We start from the raw sequence: 18,058 nt of genomic DNA, 5'->3' as shown, positions 1-18,058 counted from the left end.
AGTCAAATCAAAACTTTTGCATAAGTTCATCTGTAGCATCACAGTTTCCTGTCAGTGAGTTGCACACATCTTTTGACAGCCTTTTCTGAGAAAACAAATTGTTTGTTCTGAGAGTCTAAAAACAATTCAGTCCAAGCAAGACAGATACACAGACAAACTACAGTACATAACAATACCAAGAAATGGTAGCATATGCCATTTAATACCATGAGTTTCAGTCTCTGTGTTTTAATTATTATTCAAATTAGAAACACCATAACAGTCACTATATCTCTTACACTAATATCTCTTTTCACCTGTCACCTGAATAATCATGCTTTAAAACCCCTCACTGTAAATGTTTGATTTCGTATTTTGAACAGTTTGGGCCAATAAGCCTCTTAACTTCCAATTTAACTTCCACACATTACCATGTACACACAGTAAGGTTACTGTGAAGCTTATAATAACGAGGCAGATTTTCCTAAATCAAAAATGAATGCAACTAGGAGGTTATAAAACATACTGGCATAACAAGAGGCAGCAAAAAAATAAATAAAAAAAAATAATAATAAAAGAAAAAATTCTGGCAAACCACACCTTTCATGCGCCGCTTTCAGCATCAGGCGCCGCCTTCAGCTCAGACTCTGGCTCCAAACACTCAATGATTAATGCAGTATTTCAGTTTGTGTGGAGTTTTGGCAAAAACTCCTTAAAGCCAATTAAAATAAAATGATGGGTCTAGGTAAACCTAACTCATCACCGCTGAAGCCTAGAACTTTCCATTTGCCTCAGAGAAGCCTCATGGTTTGCTGTGACCTATATTTTTCATATGTTAACCCAACAGTCAATCACAAGTGAAATCCACACTTTAACCTTGAATGAACCACAGTTTCTTGATACCACAGTGGAATGTTATCCTTGTAAGTTTAACCAATTTGGAGCCATGAAGACTGAGATTCTATACCAAATCTTAAATTACAATATTAAGTGTGACGACATTGTGTTTATTGTGCACATCCTGTATGTGTATTGATACATGCATACAGAAAAGATAAGGAAAATATACCATGTAAACAGTATGTTCAGAGTATGCCAAATAGTCATTATCGAAGCCAAGACAAGACTTGATTTTTGCTGCCCTGGTGGGCGGAATGGTTCACAATGTGTGGTCATGTTAATTATGGTTTAATACACAAACACCAAAGAGCATTTGTCCCATTGATTACATGACTACCCAACTGCCCCTTCTGCCAACACCTGTTGTGGGCCATCTGCTAAGAAACAAAATAAGGCATCAATAGGAAAGGAGGACAGAGACATGGGCAGGGCACACAACCTATTCTTTTAAACACACATATATATACGTGTGTGTGTGCCAAATATCATATCATAGTCCAAAACTATGGATTATCCAGAGCAGTGATTCTATAACTGTCCTGTCACATTTTAGCATCGGTGAAACCAATCATTGTGGAAACCAATAAACGACTGTTAGCAACATACACACAATAACACATTTTGATTAACGTCAACATTCTTGACACTTGAGAAATTAACCTCCTCACATAGGAATAAATTACCCACGTTTAAAAAAAAAATATGGGGCCCCCTGCTAAGTTCCTGGACAGCTCAATCTTGTACAATATGAAAACTGCATATAACCAATTATATGGAAAAGAAGGTGTCTTGACATGCACTTTAGGTTGTGATTAATGTACATTACAATCATGGGTAGTCTCCTGTCTTGCACAGGGGTCTGCATGTACACATGTTTCAGCTTTTTCTTTATGTTCTTTATACCATCTACATATGTAAATTTGTAGCAGTGTGAAAGATTTGTGTAATAATTATTGTCACGTGTTCTGTTTTTGTATCTTGTATCTCTGTCAAGTTGCTGATTTTATCCTAAAACTTAAATCTCAGCAAATAAAGACTAACTAAGCACAAAATTATACATGTGAATTGTAAGTCCACAAAAGATCAGTGAATTTGTATGCATTAAAACAATGAAATGGGATTCTTAATATAGAAGACTTTCTCTTAGACCTAAATAAACACACGTTCATAGGTTAATATGTGGTACAACAAAAGCGATATTTCTTTGTTTCATATAGGCCATGAAATGTGGGCCAGATGAAAAAAAATAAAAATAAAAAATCTACAACATAATAATTTAAGCTAGAAGTATTGTGGTGATGACCAGGATTTCCTGAAGGGATCAGACCCTGGTATGCATGATCAGCCCACTGTGTGCACTCTAACACACATGACCAGTTTTAAATATTAAAGCAAATCAGTTCTAAAAAGATGTAGCTGCAGTGGCAGTTATCCTGTCTCTCATGCAAAGTCTGTGGCCTATATTTTTCACTAGCATGTGTCAATGTTCTAACAAACAGGAAATAGGGGTTACCGCTGAAAAGTGTGTCCCTGCACACACATGCAGGCAAATGTACGTGCACATTCAGTTATTGTAAATGTCACATTTATGTTAATATAAGTTGTCATATTTCATAATATTTATTTTAAAACATAACATTACATGTTGTATTCACAACATTTAAATACTATATTACAGTTCATTCAAATTAATTATACACTTTTTGTAAAGAAAATAGAAGAGAAATAAGTCAGAAAATAAAGAAAATAAGTCAAGAAGAACCAAGGCTGAATTATTCTGCTTAAATATATCTCAGTCCATTCTGAATAGAATGCCTGAACAGCTGACCATGCTTATAATTTTGCAGTATGCAGTCAAGGACTACGATATGCATTTCATCAGGTACATCTAGAAGTATGACCGGGTTTGTCCTCTCTGAAAATTACAACATTTAGAACCACAGAATCCCCAACTATAGGCCAGTATTCCACGGGTCTCATTTTTCCAATGAGTTCTCCAAAACATCAATAACGCTCTACCCCAGTATCCAAAATTTGACTTGGTTGATTTCCTGTTTTCACTTTAAGAACTTGAGAGGTTGTGTGTCCCCCTTCTGAAGCTGATCCAACCCTGTACAGAAACCATATATCCACAGAAAAGCAAGGCAAAGGCTGAAACAAGGCCATATAACAATTCATTCCTTACAGGCAACATACAATTTAATTCTGTCTTCATTCTGAGCCAGAACAGTTGGGAATTTGCCCTTGTTTAGTGGTCTGTGGTATATTGGCCCCTGTAACTGGACTTTGGTCTGGCAACTGACATTCAAAGTCAAGAGTATGCCAAATGAAAAACGTTTCTACAACTAACAATTAGTGTCAACAGCCAATGAAGCATAGTAGACCTGACAGTTGCCCTAAATGTGTAGCTAAATGTATCCTGGTTACACTAGGCTAGGAATGTAAATGCTGCTAAAGCTGTTCTTACAGAAAATAGTGTAAATGACAAAATGAATAAAGAACATAGTGATACAGACTTATTTGCTGGTAAATGGAAAACCATAAGACTATATGACAAATCAGGAAACTCTCAACAGTGACCAAATTTATCATGGTTCAGTGATATTTTGTGGCTGCAAAATAACTATTCAAAATAAGTGCAAAGAAAGTCAGGCAGAACTAATTCTGAATGATCTGAAACACATGCTCCCAAAGATGTAGACCAATGAAAAAACTCCTCACGGCCAAGTATAATCTTTTTGAGTCGATTGAAAATACTCAATTTGTTACACTTTAGTGTATGAAATGATATTGCACTGTATGTACAGACATTTCTAAACTGGTCTCAGATCAGCTATAGCAGCTTGGCCTGTCTGTGTTTTAATCAGAAAGCTCAAGATGCCATTTTCTACAGATCAGGAAGAATTGAAGGAAGATGCAGTCATAAAGTTTAATGTCTTTCTTTGACTGAAGCAGATATATGGTGCCTTAAGTTACTTGGATAATTTCTAGAAACTTTCACTAAAAAAAAACACCAGCGGAAAGAAACAGATGATTCTCACATGCTTCATGTGTTCACCAGATGCATGAAACATTGATCTTGAGTGTCACTAGAACAGGAAATCATCAAAACAACTTAAGTTATAATAATTTATGTAAAAATGTAGGTGTGTTTCTCACGAACTGGAGATTTCTGAAGATTTTTGGCCTGAAGCCTTCCAAGTTATGTTCTATACACTTAACTTTCAGTAAAGTTGTGGTGCCCAATCCTGTTTCTGGAGTCCCTGCCCAGGCTTTGGTCCCTAAAAGTCTCCTGGTCTGAGGTGATTTACATTTATTTATGATAGACATGCTGGGTCTATCCAGTATTCCAATATGGACAAATTTAAAATTCAGACAATACAATTTGGGGTAGCGATAGCTCAAAAGACAACTTAACAGTGTATTAAGTATAAAATCAGCGGGGAACCTGTAGTTCTTGAATACAGTGGGCTTGGGTAAGCATTGCATACAATAATAAAGAAAGCAACAATGGTATTTGTTGAATTTTTACACTTCTAATTCTTTTGAAATGGGGTGTTTCTTCTTAGGGCACCTAAAAAACCGCATAGAGTTTCACCATATCACTGTAAAAAGTAATTTAATTTTGATTTACATTAAGTAAAACGAGACTCCCTTGATACCATCCATCAAACACTGCAAACTAAAAGCTGCTAATGCACAGACGATGGATCCACAGACTAAACCAAGAGGCTTATATTCAGAATATTTTCTTTTCCATCAGTTTTCTGGTGTGTATGGATCTGTCAAAAGCCAGATGCAACTGTAAACTACACATCCAATGTACATTGATCTGTAGATGTGGTGAGGTGAACTCTGGTGCTCAGCGTGAAGAATTCTACTGGTGGACTCATCTTTCATTCTGCTCACCCCGTGAGAATTCAACCTTCGCCATTACATGCCACAAGCATATGGTGACGAAGGGTGTTAAAATACTGCTTTCTACAAAGTACCTTCTAGAAAAGAAAAAAAAAATTGCCTGTATGAGTACAGTAGGCAAATATAATTGGAGAGAACCAAAAAAGCCATGGGAAGAAACATCTTAAAACCATTTTTGATGAGCACATGTTGCTAAATGTCATTTTTAATCTGAACACTCACAAGAAAATCATCTTTACGGCCTATATAATGTAAATGTATAAATCAAAAGCACTATACATCTGACTTTGTTTTTTTGTTTGTTTGTTTTTTACTGTATTTTTCATTTCAAACGTTGTTGGTAGACTTTGGAACTGACATAAATCAGTGGTACCTCCACTATTATTTTTACAGACATCTATTCCAAAATAATAATAATTTGCTAGTTAATCCCAAACTAGGCAAATATTGATATATTGATTCAGCCAATATATATTTCTCTTACTATTATAAATAACAAATGGACTGGATTTTTAAACAGGTAATTGTGTCACTTGCAGCATCATATATCCATCTCTCAGTAAATCTACAGCTGTCAAAAAAAAAAAAAAACAACAACATGAAGACAGATTATACTTTTCTTCTGAATTCATTAATTTTGGTGGCATAATATGGGGTATATGGCCAACTAAATCATCAAAAAAAAATTTTTTTTTACATTTAGAGCACAACAATATATTATATTTACATGATGTTAAAAAATGGGTTCATGCTTCAAAAAAGAAAGAAAACAGCTGCAGTGGAATAATATATTTCAGCAAAAAAAAAAAAAAAAAAAAAAAAATTATATATATATATATATATATATATATATATATATATATATATATATATATATATATATATATATATTCAGCTGTTCTACAGATGACATAGGATTTGCTGTGAAATATTTGGGTCGAATATGAGGAAGTGGTACTGTATTTTATCTGAAAAAGGAACTCTGCTAAACAGGTATCACATAACTTTGTTGATGTAACTGGAGATGACAGAAGTAAGTGTAATTGGTTTATAGCCATGCTCAAACAAAACTGAAAGATTTGTGTTCTAGATAAATTGCTAACTGCTGTTACTGGGGAAAAAAAAAATGACTGGAAGTAATCTGACTCTCACTGACAAATGGAATCAGAAGTTAAACAGAGGAACAGAACAGATCTGTGCTGAATACACACAGGTCAATTAGCTTCCATGTTAATGACAGAAATTTAACAACAGGAACTGTACTGTCATGCAACACAAACATAAAAGAATGAACACAGGAAGCCATTCAAACAACGCTGATTGGATGTTTATAATCAACTCGCAGAGAACATCTGAAGCTATGACACACAAGTTTGAATTCTGGGTCCAATGTAAACTAATTAGAAGAACTGATAATCAAAATGTCTGATTTCTAGAAACTAAGAGCAGTGATGACACACACCCCACACAAAGAAAAGAGAGGGCCAGGAGGAGCAGAGAAAGGAAGGGGGATGGAAGAAAGTAGAAGGAGGGGTCCACAGAGCTTCTCGTCTGTTTCAATGCACAGACAAACAAGAGAAAGAGAGGTCTTAAAACAGTACAAAACTCCACAAACGCTAGCCAAAATCTCCCCTTCTCTTCCTCTCTCACTTGCTTCCTTACTGGCAAGAAAGCAGTGAGGACACCTGGGAAACTTGTGCATGCAGCAACACACACACACACGTCGCCCGCTCTGTAAAAGCACCCCAGCCTCTCTGAACGAGACTCTGGAAAGAGATGTAAATCTCATGCAAAGAAAGCCTGTTTTAGCAGAAGTAAACATGGAGAGCAGATTGTGACTCACCCTTCCTTTAGTAGCTCTTGCTGTCTTTCTTTATCTCTCTTTCTGTCCCTCTTTCTCTGTGCCTGAGTCAGCCTGTAACACCAGCTGGACTCACAGCCACGCCCACTCCATGGTCATGTGACTACAGAACAGCCAAGCAGCACTCATCACCCATTCAAATAAGCTATAGTAGAATCTGTCATGGTGTGTGGCTCAGGTTTTGCATAAACTGTGGGGGAAATATCATCATCAGCTCAGTGTAAAAACAATGGAAGGCAAATGAGAGTCCCCTCCATGATATAAAAAAGCACTTGAATGTGTATTCCCGTGTGTATGAGAACTTTAATGTTCCTTACTGAAATAAAACCTAATTTGTTTTATTAAAGGCATATCATTGTATGTGGACCGAATTTGTTGAGAATTCTGAAAAAATATCTTTATATTTAACTTTATATATATATATATATATATATATATATATATATATATATATATATATATAAAAACATATACTAACAACACTATTTCTATTTTTATCTAATGTTAGGTAGTACTGGAGTAAATGTGTTCCCTCTAATATAAAATTTGTTTAATTAAATTTTATATTTATTTGTTTGTTTAGAATACATAACTGAGTAACTCTTTTGGCATCACTCATTCATTGTGCCTGGTAAATCACTTTTCTCTTTTAACAGGGTTGAAGAAAGGGCAAAAACTACACATTGCAGTCAATTTTTTTGTGCTTCTAATGCAAAAGTTAATGTTCACTACACTTTACCAACATACATTTCTGTAAATTTAAATCAGTCACTGTCTATGCAAGAGGAAATGATTAAATATATCTTTGCCTCCACTATATCAGTGAAACACAGATGTCTAACATGTGCATACGTATGTTTGTATGCATGTGTATACAAGTGCATGTGCACATGTCTGTATTTTTTTGACCATGCAAGAAAGTAAACATGCAAGAGTCAGGAAGTCATTAAACTGCACAAAACAGTGCTGTATTTTTAAAAGGTTGAAGGAAAGCCAACTTCCAGTGTTCGGTGGATTACAATTATTAAACTCAACAGTTCTTTTGCAACACGCTAATGAAGTTCCGTGTGTCTGAGCGTAACCACATCCATCCAGCCACCTGTTGTGTAGCAAAGACTGATCACATACACTGATAAAACTGCATTCTGCACTGAGTATAAATGAGACGATAGTCATGTGTGCAATGTTTAGTTCGGTTTTTGAAACTTCAAATCAGGTCTAAAGAAAGGAGTCAGACACTGAGAATAATGAGAGAGAGATTTTAGGGTACAAGAAGTAGCCGTAAAGATATGCTAGTTTGGAATTCTGAATACATCTGAGAATAGCTGCATTATGTTACTCAGGAACTCCTATAGGCTCATTGAAAACCATAGACACGAGAAAACAAGAGAGTGGGAGAGATACTGCAGTCTACTTCCTGTAGTCATTTAGGTTTTCTCTGCTTATCTTAATTACACATATACACGAGAGATTGGTCCTTAGAGGGTTGACAACATAACTTCCTGCTTATGATAACTACCATAAACATCCAAATATTACTGGCCAGTTGTTCTTCACACATAGTCAGCCTCTTCCTGAGATTCTAGGCTGGAATTATTTGTTGTTTTAGAGTGAATGTTTGTGTTAATTTCCTCACAGGAAGTTATCAGAAAACAAATTAAGGTGTATTACTGCACAGTAGCAAAATGAAGAAAAACCAGTCAGCGAGACAAAGAGACAGAGAGATAGAGTGTGTAGAGGAGGAAGTTTATGCTGTGCAAGATTAGATTCGATAGTGAGAGGCATGCTTTATAATCACAGCATATGGAATTAATTTCACAGCTTTCTTAGTACTGAAGCTGTGAGGATGACTCATTCTTCAGGCCTGCAGAGATTTAAGACCCTCTCTTATCTGGAAGAGGTTTGGGTTTAATACCTTCCTGTCCCCCTGGTGTTTTTCTGTCCTATTCAACTAAAGGACACTTAGTTTAAGGATGATATGTGATTATAGTAAAACTGTCACCATAAATGTCTTAAAGGGTCTCAATGGTTCAATACAGTCATAATCTATGGTCAGACATTGATTACTCGAATGCATTTAAGATCGTTTTTATATATATTTTTTTATTCTTAACTAATTTACTTTGTGTCCAAATATGCAAAGCTTGTTCTTTACTTTTACTCTATATTACCAGAAATATATTTTAAATTATACAGTTTCATGGTTTTTAACCCCTGAAACAACTCTTGAAAGTTATGAGTTTCAACAGCTGCAATGATATGAGTTTACTGTAAACACAATGGCTGCGTATGAAAAATGAAAAATACTGCCTCCACAGGCAGTATACAGAGTTAGGAAGGCAACAAAGCATGTCTAAATCCTATGTCACATCCTGTCTACTGCGACACCATTTTTTTAAAATATATATTTTTTTCATGTTTCCCTTGTATCATGTCTGTTTAATTCTCTGACAGTTTAGCTAAATTTGATAGGATCTAAAAGTTGGTTTCCTTTATGCATAAATGCATTTTGAACAATTTTTGCATATTTTTGTAAGCAAGAAAGGAGTTTTAATATTTAATTATAAATGTAAATTAGCATGAATTAAATATTCCTTAGTTGTCATCAAAGATTTCTCTTAATTTTTTTCTTTCATTATACTGCTACAGAAGCCTGTCCAAAATCATTTGCTTGAGGCACTTTTGTTCAACCCATTCAAACAAACGCAGTCTGTGAACTTATCGCAACTGCCTACTTTTTTGCAATAATGCAACTGCTTTTTGGACACTGTTGATGTCTCCAGCTCCTTCTCTTACAACTGGCCACTTACAAAATGACCTGTTTGTAGGCCCTGTTTGTAGCAAAAGAATTCAAAAGAGAAAAACATTTTCATTAATTGTAAGCCTGTTTCTCTGAGGTATCACAAAAAACAGGCATTGCATTGTACCCATGTTTGTTGTTAATTCATTCCAGTTGTGTGGTCACTTCCTGCAATGTTTCTAATTCGATTACAGTTGCTAAGCCATTGGTCCACATTACAACTCTCATGAATCACCACATGAGTAGCAGTGTTGTTCATCGCATCTTTGGAATCAGTAGAGAATGAAACCTCCTAGAGCTGGATGAACCCTGATGTTTGGTATTCTGAAGTTGACAGCTGTGAGTCATGAGGTCATAATGTGCAGAACTCAAAGGAAAAATAAGGTAGGTTAAAGGTTACTTTACACCCCCCACCGAATAAATAATTTATCTTTTTCTCACTCCAACGCACATGCATCAAAGCTTTTCACTGGGGTCCACAGCCAAAACACAATGAAGTCAGGCCATTGCTGGGGAGAGGGTGAGGAAAACCATCACATTTAAAAGAAAGACTTAAACTACTTCAGTCTGTGTGCGTTGAATTTATTTAATACACAGGTTTCACAATTTGAGTTGAATTATTGAAATAAATTAACTTTTCCACGACATTCTAATTTATTGAGATGTACCTGTACCTGTATAAGAGTTCTCTGGAAAGTATCCAGTCATAGGATATGGAAAAAGATACACTACTGAATAAGATACAAGAAACATTGTACATATAACAATGATTTCTCAGTCCCTTTCAATTTAGGCATCTTGGGAACTCACACAGTTCTCCTGCATCTTATCCACTGTTCAAAACACTCAGCAAAATCCTTTGATCTGGATTCGGGATCAGCCGACATCAATTAATTTTCCTGAATCTCATCAATGGTCTGAAATCCCTTCTCCTCCAAAGGTCATTTTCAAAGGTGATTCTTCTTTGATAAATGTCTCTATTTTTCATATTACATGACTGGATACTTTCCTGACAGCCCATAGTGTTTCACTCACCATGAGATGTAGCACACTGATAAAGCTCAAAAGAGCACAAAAAGCACTTTGAGCAAAATTCTCATTGTTATTTTAGTTAAGCAGATGTTAGTCAGGCAAACTTCGAAGTTAGTAACTAATAGGGAAAAATTGGACCTTAAATCAGTTTGACCAAAAAATATTACATACAGTATCAAAAAAATATACTACGTACAGTATATACCAAAAAAGGGAAAATAAAGAGGGACAAAATGTTAGAGAGTGATCAAGAAAATAAAATATCTAGGATAAAACAAAAGAGTAAGATTAAGTCCCAAGATAAAGTCCTTTGGATGGAGCTGGTTTGCATTGTGGTGGGAAACTTGTGTGACCCTTGACCTTCCCTCTCGCCATGTAAAGTAAACACATGTTTCCGGAAATGTTATCAAGAGAGGACTGTCATATTTTCAGTGACGCATTTCAACTGAACTTGTCTCAGAGACAGGGTTCCTCTCTCAACATTTCACACATCTTTAGCGAAGACAACATTAAAAACACAAGAACTCAAGTTTTTGAACCTGACACAGAGTGCAAATGGGTGTGCTTGTTGCAGATTTCCTCACTTTGTTTGAAATTTTGTATTAAGCTTGTGCTTTTGACTTCAACTAAAACAGCCTGGAACAAACATTTTACATCAAAGGTGCATGTGTGAGAAATCTTCGGAACATCAAAATAGACATTTAAAAGGACAATTTAGTTAAAGAATAAACTTTATTTTGATAGTCCTCTTTAGAAATTCTACTAATTATTAAATTAATTACTAATTATTATACTAACTCTTATCAGTTGGCAACTACATGTCAACTTATTCTCATTAGAGTAGATCAGATACTCTACAGACAAGAACCGCTTCGCTCCCCTCCGCAAGACAGGACACGACGCTGTGATCATCGGAGATTCCATCGTCCGACACGTCCGTGCTACATTAGCCGAAGGTAAGGTGCACACTCATTGTTTGCCTGGTGCTTGTGTTCTTGATGTTTCTGCAGAGATATCCGCGATCCTGAAGGCCGACGAGAGCCCCAGAGCAGTCGTGCTTCACGCCGGGGTTAACGACACCATGCTGCGGCAGACGGAGACGCTGAAGAGGGACTTCAGGAGCCTGATCGAGACGGTCCGCAGCATGACGCCCGCGGCGACGATCATCGTGTCAGGACCACTGCCCACGTATCGACGAGGACACGAAAGGTTCAGTAGACTTTTTGCTTTAAATGAATGGTTGTTGTAATGGTGTAAAGAACAGAAACTGCTATTTGTTAATAACTGGAATCCTTTCTGGGAGCGTCCTAGGCTGTTTCGCGCTGATTGATTACACCCCAGCAGAATCGGAGCGGAGCTTCTCTCTGACAACATCTCCAGGACACTTCGCTCCATGTGACTAGTAAGTCAATTCTCAAATAACCATTATGATGAGATTTGTTCCACCCGCTTAAATGATAAAAGTACTTGCACTGTATAAACTTTTAAGACTGTGTCTGTTCCCCAAATAGTGAGGTCAAAATATAAATATAATGTAGGATCTAGAAAAAATCTTATCGCAATTAAACCAGAAAAATATAAAGTAAATGAACAAAAACTATTTTTAAAGTTTGGGCTCATAAATATTAGATCACTCACACCCAAAGCAGTTATTGTAAATGAAATGATCACAGATAATAGTTTTGATGTACTCTGCTCGACTGAAACCTGGCTAAAACCAAATTATTATTTTGGTCTGGAGGTGTTGCAACTATATAGTGATATTCTCAATGTTACCCAGAAAACAGGATACAGGTTTAACTCTTTTGAAATACTTCTGCTAAATGTTACACTGTCAGACATGCAAAAGAAATCTAATGTATTTCTTGCTCTGGCTACTGTGTATAGACCACCAGGGCCGTATACAGAATTCCTAAAATAATTTGCAGATTTCCTCTCAGACCTTCTAGTTACAGTTGAAAAAGCGCTAATCATGGGAGATTTTAATATTCACATTGATAATACAAATGATACATTAGGACTTGTGTTTACTGACCTAATAAACTCTTTTGGAGTCAAGCAAAATGTCACCGGGCCCACTCATCATTTTAATCATACACTAGATTTAAATATATCTCATGGAATCGATCTTACTGCTATAGATATTGTATCTCAAAGTGATGATATTACAGACCATTTCCTAGTATCGTGCATGCTGCGTATAACTGATATTAACTATATTTCTATATATATAACTATATTACCGTCTGGACAGAACTATTGTTCCAGCCACCAAAGAAAGATTTGCAAATAAGCTGCCTGATCTATCTCAGCTGCTATCTGTACCCAAAAATACACATGAATTAGACAAAATGACTGACAACATGGGCACTATTTTCTCTAATACATTAGAAACTGTTGCCCCCATCAAATTGAAAAAGGTTAGAGAAAAACATACTGTGCCATGGTATAACAGTAATACTCACTCTCTCAAGAAAGAAACTTGTAGTTTTGAACGCAAATGGAGAAAAAACTAACTTGGAAGTTTTTAGAATTGCATGAAAAAACAGTATGTCCAGCTATAGACAGGCTCTAAAAACTGCTAGGGCAGAGCATATACACAAACTCATAGAAAATAACCAAAACAATCCAAGGTTTTTATTTAGCACAGTGGCTAAATTAACAAATTACCAGACACCACCTGATTCAAATATTCCACCAACGTTAAATAGTAATGACTTTATGAATTTCTTCACTGATAAAATAGATAACATTAGAAATACAATAGCGAATGTAGATTCTACAGCGTCTAACACTTCAGTTTCATCCATCGCACCCAAAGATAAACTGCAGTGCTTTACAACCAAAGGACAGGAAGAGCTAAATAAACTTATCACTGTATCTAAACCAACAACATGTCTATTAGATCCTGTACCCACTAAATTACTGAAAGAGTTGTTACCTGTAGCCGAAGAACCGCCTCTCATTATCATTAACTCGTCGTTATCTTTAGGTCACGTCCCAAAACCATTCAAGCTGGCGGTTATCAAGCCTCTTATTAAGAAACCAAAACTAGATCCTAGTGTACTGGCAATTTATAGGCCTATTTAAAATCTTCCATTTATGTCAAACATTTTAGAAAAAGTTGTGTCTGCTCAATTGAGCACCTTCCTGCATAAAAATGATCTGTATGAAGAATTTCAGTCAGGTTTCAGGCCCCGCCATAGCACAGAAACTGCACTTGTTAAAATTACAAATGACCTGCTCCTTGCGTCAGATCAAGGCTGCATCTCATAGATAGATTACAAAACTATACAGGTATTCAAGGGCAGGCTCTAAGATGATTTAGATCCTACCTGTCCGATCGCAACCATTTTGTTTACTTAAATGGGGTGTCATCTCATTTATCATCAGTAAAATATGGAGTGCCACAAGGATCCGTCCTAGGTCCCCTTCTATTTTCAATAAACATGTTGCCCCTTGGTAATATTATTAGAAAATACAGAATTAGCTTACACTGTTATGCTGATGATACTCAGCTATATATCTCAACGAGACCAGATGAAACTTCTCAATTATCTAAGCTAACAGAGTGTGTTAAAAATGTAAAAGATTAGATGACAAATAATTTTCTCCAATTAAATTCGGATAAGACGGAGATATTAATTATTGGACCAAAAAACACTACACAGAATCTTGTAGATTACAATTTGCAACTAGACGGATGTACTGTTACTTCCTCTACAGTCAGAAATCTGGGTGTCATATTAGACAGCAATTTGTCTTTTGAAAATCATATTTCCAATGTTACAAAAACTGCATTCTTCAATCTTAGAAACATTGCCAAGCTACGATACATGTTATCTGTTTCTGATGCAGAAAAGCTAGTTCATGCATTCATGACCTCTAGACTGGACTATTGTAATGCACTTCTAGGTGGTTGTCCTGCTTCGTCAATAAACAAGCTACAGGTAGTCCAAAATGCAGCAGCTAGAGTCCTTACCAGGTCAAGAAAATATTATCATATTACCCCAATTTTACAGTCTCTGCACTGGCTACCTATTAAGTTCCGTATCAGTTACAAATTATCATTACTTACCTATAAGGCCCTAAATGGTTTAGCTCCTGCGTACCTAACTAGCCTTCTACCACACTACAACCCATCACGCACCCTAAGGTCACAAAACGCTGGACTTTTGGTAGTTCCTAGGATAGCAAAGTCCACTAAAGGAGGTAGAGCTTTTTCACATTTGGCTCCCAAACTCTGGAATAGCCTTCCTGATACTGTTCAGGGTTCAGACACACTCTCTCTGTTTAAATCTAGATTAAAAACGCATCTCTTTCGCCAAGCATTCGAATAATGTATCTCTTAAATTGTGAGTGTAGTTGCATCTGATCAAATGTGCATTTTTATTCATTAGCTTGGGTTAAACTAATTTTAGTTTGTTGGATCAGCAGTTATGATAATGATGTCTCTATTTTGTTTCTATGTTTTGCCACGGGATTTACATCCCGTGGTAACTAGGATTTACACAAGCTCCAGTCTGGACCCAGAACACCTGAGAAGAGATGATGCTGACCCTCAGAGGACCTCAGATGATGCTAACCCTGAATCAACAAACAGAACTAACAATTATTACTACATGTGTGACTACATCATATAACAATTATTAATTAATAATATTAATAATGTCCATCGTCTAGCTGACTACGTCTTGTATTATTGTTTTCTAAAAATCCTGTCAAACGTGCACAAACTGACAGTCACCACCATAAGCTACTACTAAATATTGTAGAAACATTATTTTCTGTAAAGTTGCTTTGTAACGATTCGTATTGTAAAAAGCGCTATACAAATAAACTTGAATTGAAGTTAGTAGAAATTATAAATTATTATTATTATTATTGTTTTGAACAATTGGTATGTTAAGTGGTTCTCTGTTATGTCCTACTGATATAGTTAACAGGATTTAGTTATCTTTGAACTTATCAAATTATATGATAGAATAAATTTACCTTTGTTGGTTGCGTTGTGTCTAATAATTTAAATTAGTTCTAATATGTGATTTACAATAGGCATAATAAATAAGTGATCCAAAAAGAGTTACTCAATCATGTATTCAAATCATAAGCAATGTACATAAATTTCAAACTTACTGTAATAGAGTTTAAGAGTTTCATAGTTAGTAATAATAAATATTTTTGGCATTTGCAATTAGCAATTCTAATGATATCGGTTCTCATCGTTAAAGCTGTGGTTTTGTCTATTTCATAGATATCAACATATCTACAATTTTTGTTATCATTGTAGCCATCATCTCTGTGTAAGTAGAGTCAGTAATATGCTCTTAAATATTGTATACTGTATAATCAAGGCCTTTCTTTATACTGATTATAGATACACAATCAATATGTACAGACTTATTATATATTTCTAATAAAAATAATCGTAATTTGCTTTGAATGTAGAAGCATATATGAATGCTGACAGTTGGAATGGTCTTTCACTATTCTTCTCTACTTTTTGTTGCTTACATGTCTAGTTGAATGTGAATATATATAATAAATAATTTACATTTCTGTAAAACCACAGCTTTATCAAAGGACCAAGTACAGTACAACAGAAACAGAGCAAAAGGCAACAAAAACAGTATGTTTATCTTCTATCTTCTTGTATTTCTCAAATGTCTTTCTATCTCAGATTCAGCTGTTGAGAAGAGAAGGGGTCACACACACACACCCCCCCCCCCCCCCCACACACACACACACAGGATGAGGCATGGAGCCAGTCATAACACTCTGCAGAGGGTCTAGATCACCAGTAGGAGGCGTTTAGTTGATGAAACTATTTGTCACGATTTTGACAGCCCCTCTTTCTTTTGCATGTGCAACTCGTTTGGTTGGGTGATCTGAGTATGACCTCACTGAAGCTGAAGACACAGCTTTACTTTAGTTCTACAGTCCCAAGAGTAAAGCTTTTAAATTAAACCTCTGCACTAAGGGTGAGTCACAGGATCTGAGAGACCCAGGGATTGGTTTATGTCAGGAACAGTTCAGAAAACCCTGTTTAGAATTGCTTAACGTTAAGAAAAAATAAGATTGTCAGTTGCCCGTTAATGATAATTAAGCAATACATAAAATTAAAAATAGTTTGAACATTTCTGGATTTAAGCAGATCTGATGTTTTATGGCAAATCGGAACAGAATACAAAAATAACAAAATATAGTACATGAGTAAACTTCAGGTCATGGGGAAACAATTGGAAGGAAGGACGTGAGACAATCTGGTGTGACGACACTTCCTGTCCAAAAAAAAAAAAATGAATGAACAGGAAGGAACATAATCTGTCACACATTTACAACATAGCTAGCTTTTGCCTTCTGCCACAATTTGCCCAAATCCCAACTTTACTTTACTGTATATTTGCATAGGGCCAACTATAAAACCCAGCTGTTAGATATTATTTGTTCAAAGTAACTCCCTTGTATATGTGTACGCAAGCACCTAGATAATAAAATTTAATTAAGTGACCCTAATGCAGGACAATTGTTTCACATGAACCATTCAGTTATATTCATTGAAATAAACAGGATTTATATAACATTAGGCCAGTTATCATTAAAAGCTTAAAAAGCTCAAACAAATTTTGTAAATGAAAACATTTTGCTTGAATGGACTTTCAAAGGATGCACAAATATCTCTCAAATTTCATAAAAAAAAATCAATTTGTGTTTGGAGGGTTTGGGATGACTGAATGATGACAGTTTATTTATTTATTTATTTATGTTTTTTTTTTTAGTTAACCCATTTTGGGTTATCCTCTTAAATTGAAACCTGGAAAGTTAAACCTTGATCATTAATTTATTGCTGTATATTTAATGTTGTATTATTTTATCCAGCCCCAAAATAAGATTTGATGACTAGTTTTATTATTCACTAAAATGTGTTAATATATCATGTTTATTAAAAAAAGTTCTTTAGATCCATTTCAAATTTCAGCTGCTAAATATGTATGCTAGTTTCAAATTTAATAAAGCGTCATGTTTGATTACATGAATGACCAATGCTTTGCTTAGGATGCTACATTTTAAGTGTGTTTGTGTGTGTGTGTGTGTGTGTGTGCGTGTGTGTGCATGTGCACTGGTTTATGCTACATGTAAATGTCCCCACAAGGATAGTAATTCTTATAAGGGGTTACTGTGTGTTGCTTTATTTATTTATTTATTTATTTTTTAAGAGGGATTAGTGCAGTAATGCAGTGCCCGAGGGCAGGTCAGCAAGTTGATAATGACTTTATTAGGACATGTCACAGTACCAGCACTAGCAGATACTAAACAGTGGGATGGAAAATAAATTAAAAATTTTAAAGCAAAGATGTTAGATTTACAAATCGTGTGCTTCCAGGGGTTCTGCACCAGCCAAGCATCTGTAATTTAGATTAATAGGAACATGCTTTTTCCTATTATAGAAGTGAAGGTATTATAGAAAGTGAAAAGGTTGCATTCTTAAGCATACAAAATATATGCACATGACATAAACACACACACACATACAGTACACACACAGTGTGGCTGTTTAGGCATTAGAT

The 18,058-nt window shown here is 35.5% G+C and overlaps 1 protein-coding gene across 2 annotated transcripts in view; it reads right to left on the bottom strand.

Annotated features, from left to right (window-relative positions):
* septin9b (septin 9b) overlaps positions 1–18,058 on the bottom strand; it is a 50,333-nt gene that overhangs the window by 16,085 nt on the left and 16,190 nt on the right. The window contains exon 1 of one of the 2 annotated variants that reach the window (XM_026263060.1): positions 6,641–6,761. The exons of the other annotated variant lie outside the window; for it this stretch is intronic. The gene's annotated coding sequence lies outside the window, so the exon portion shown is untranslated. Of the gene's footprint in view, positions 1–6,640; positions 6,762–18,058 lie in introns of those variants that run through there. 2 annotated transcript variants of the gene reach the window in all.

The sequence above is a fragment of the Carassius auratus genome, chromosome 6, assembly GCF_003368295.1.
Source record: "Carassius auratus strain Wakin chromosome 6, ASM336829v1, whole genome shotgun sequence".
In the NCBI taxonomy this organism is placed as follows: domain Eukaryota; kingdom Metazoa; phylum Chordata; class Actinopteri; order Cypriniformes; family Cyprinidae; genus Carassius; species Carassius auratus.
This window is presented reverse-complemented; position numbering and strand designations above follow the sequence as displayed.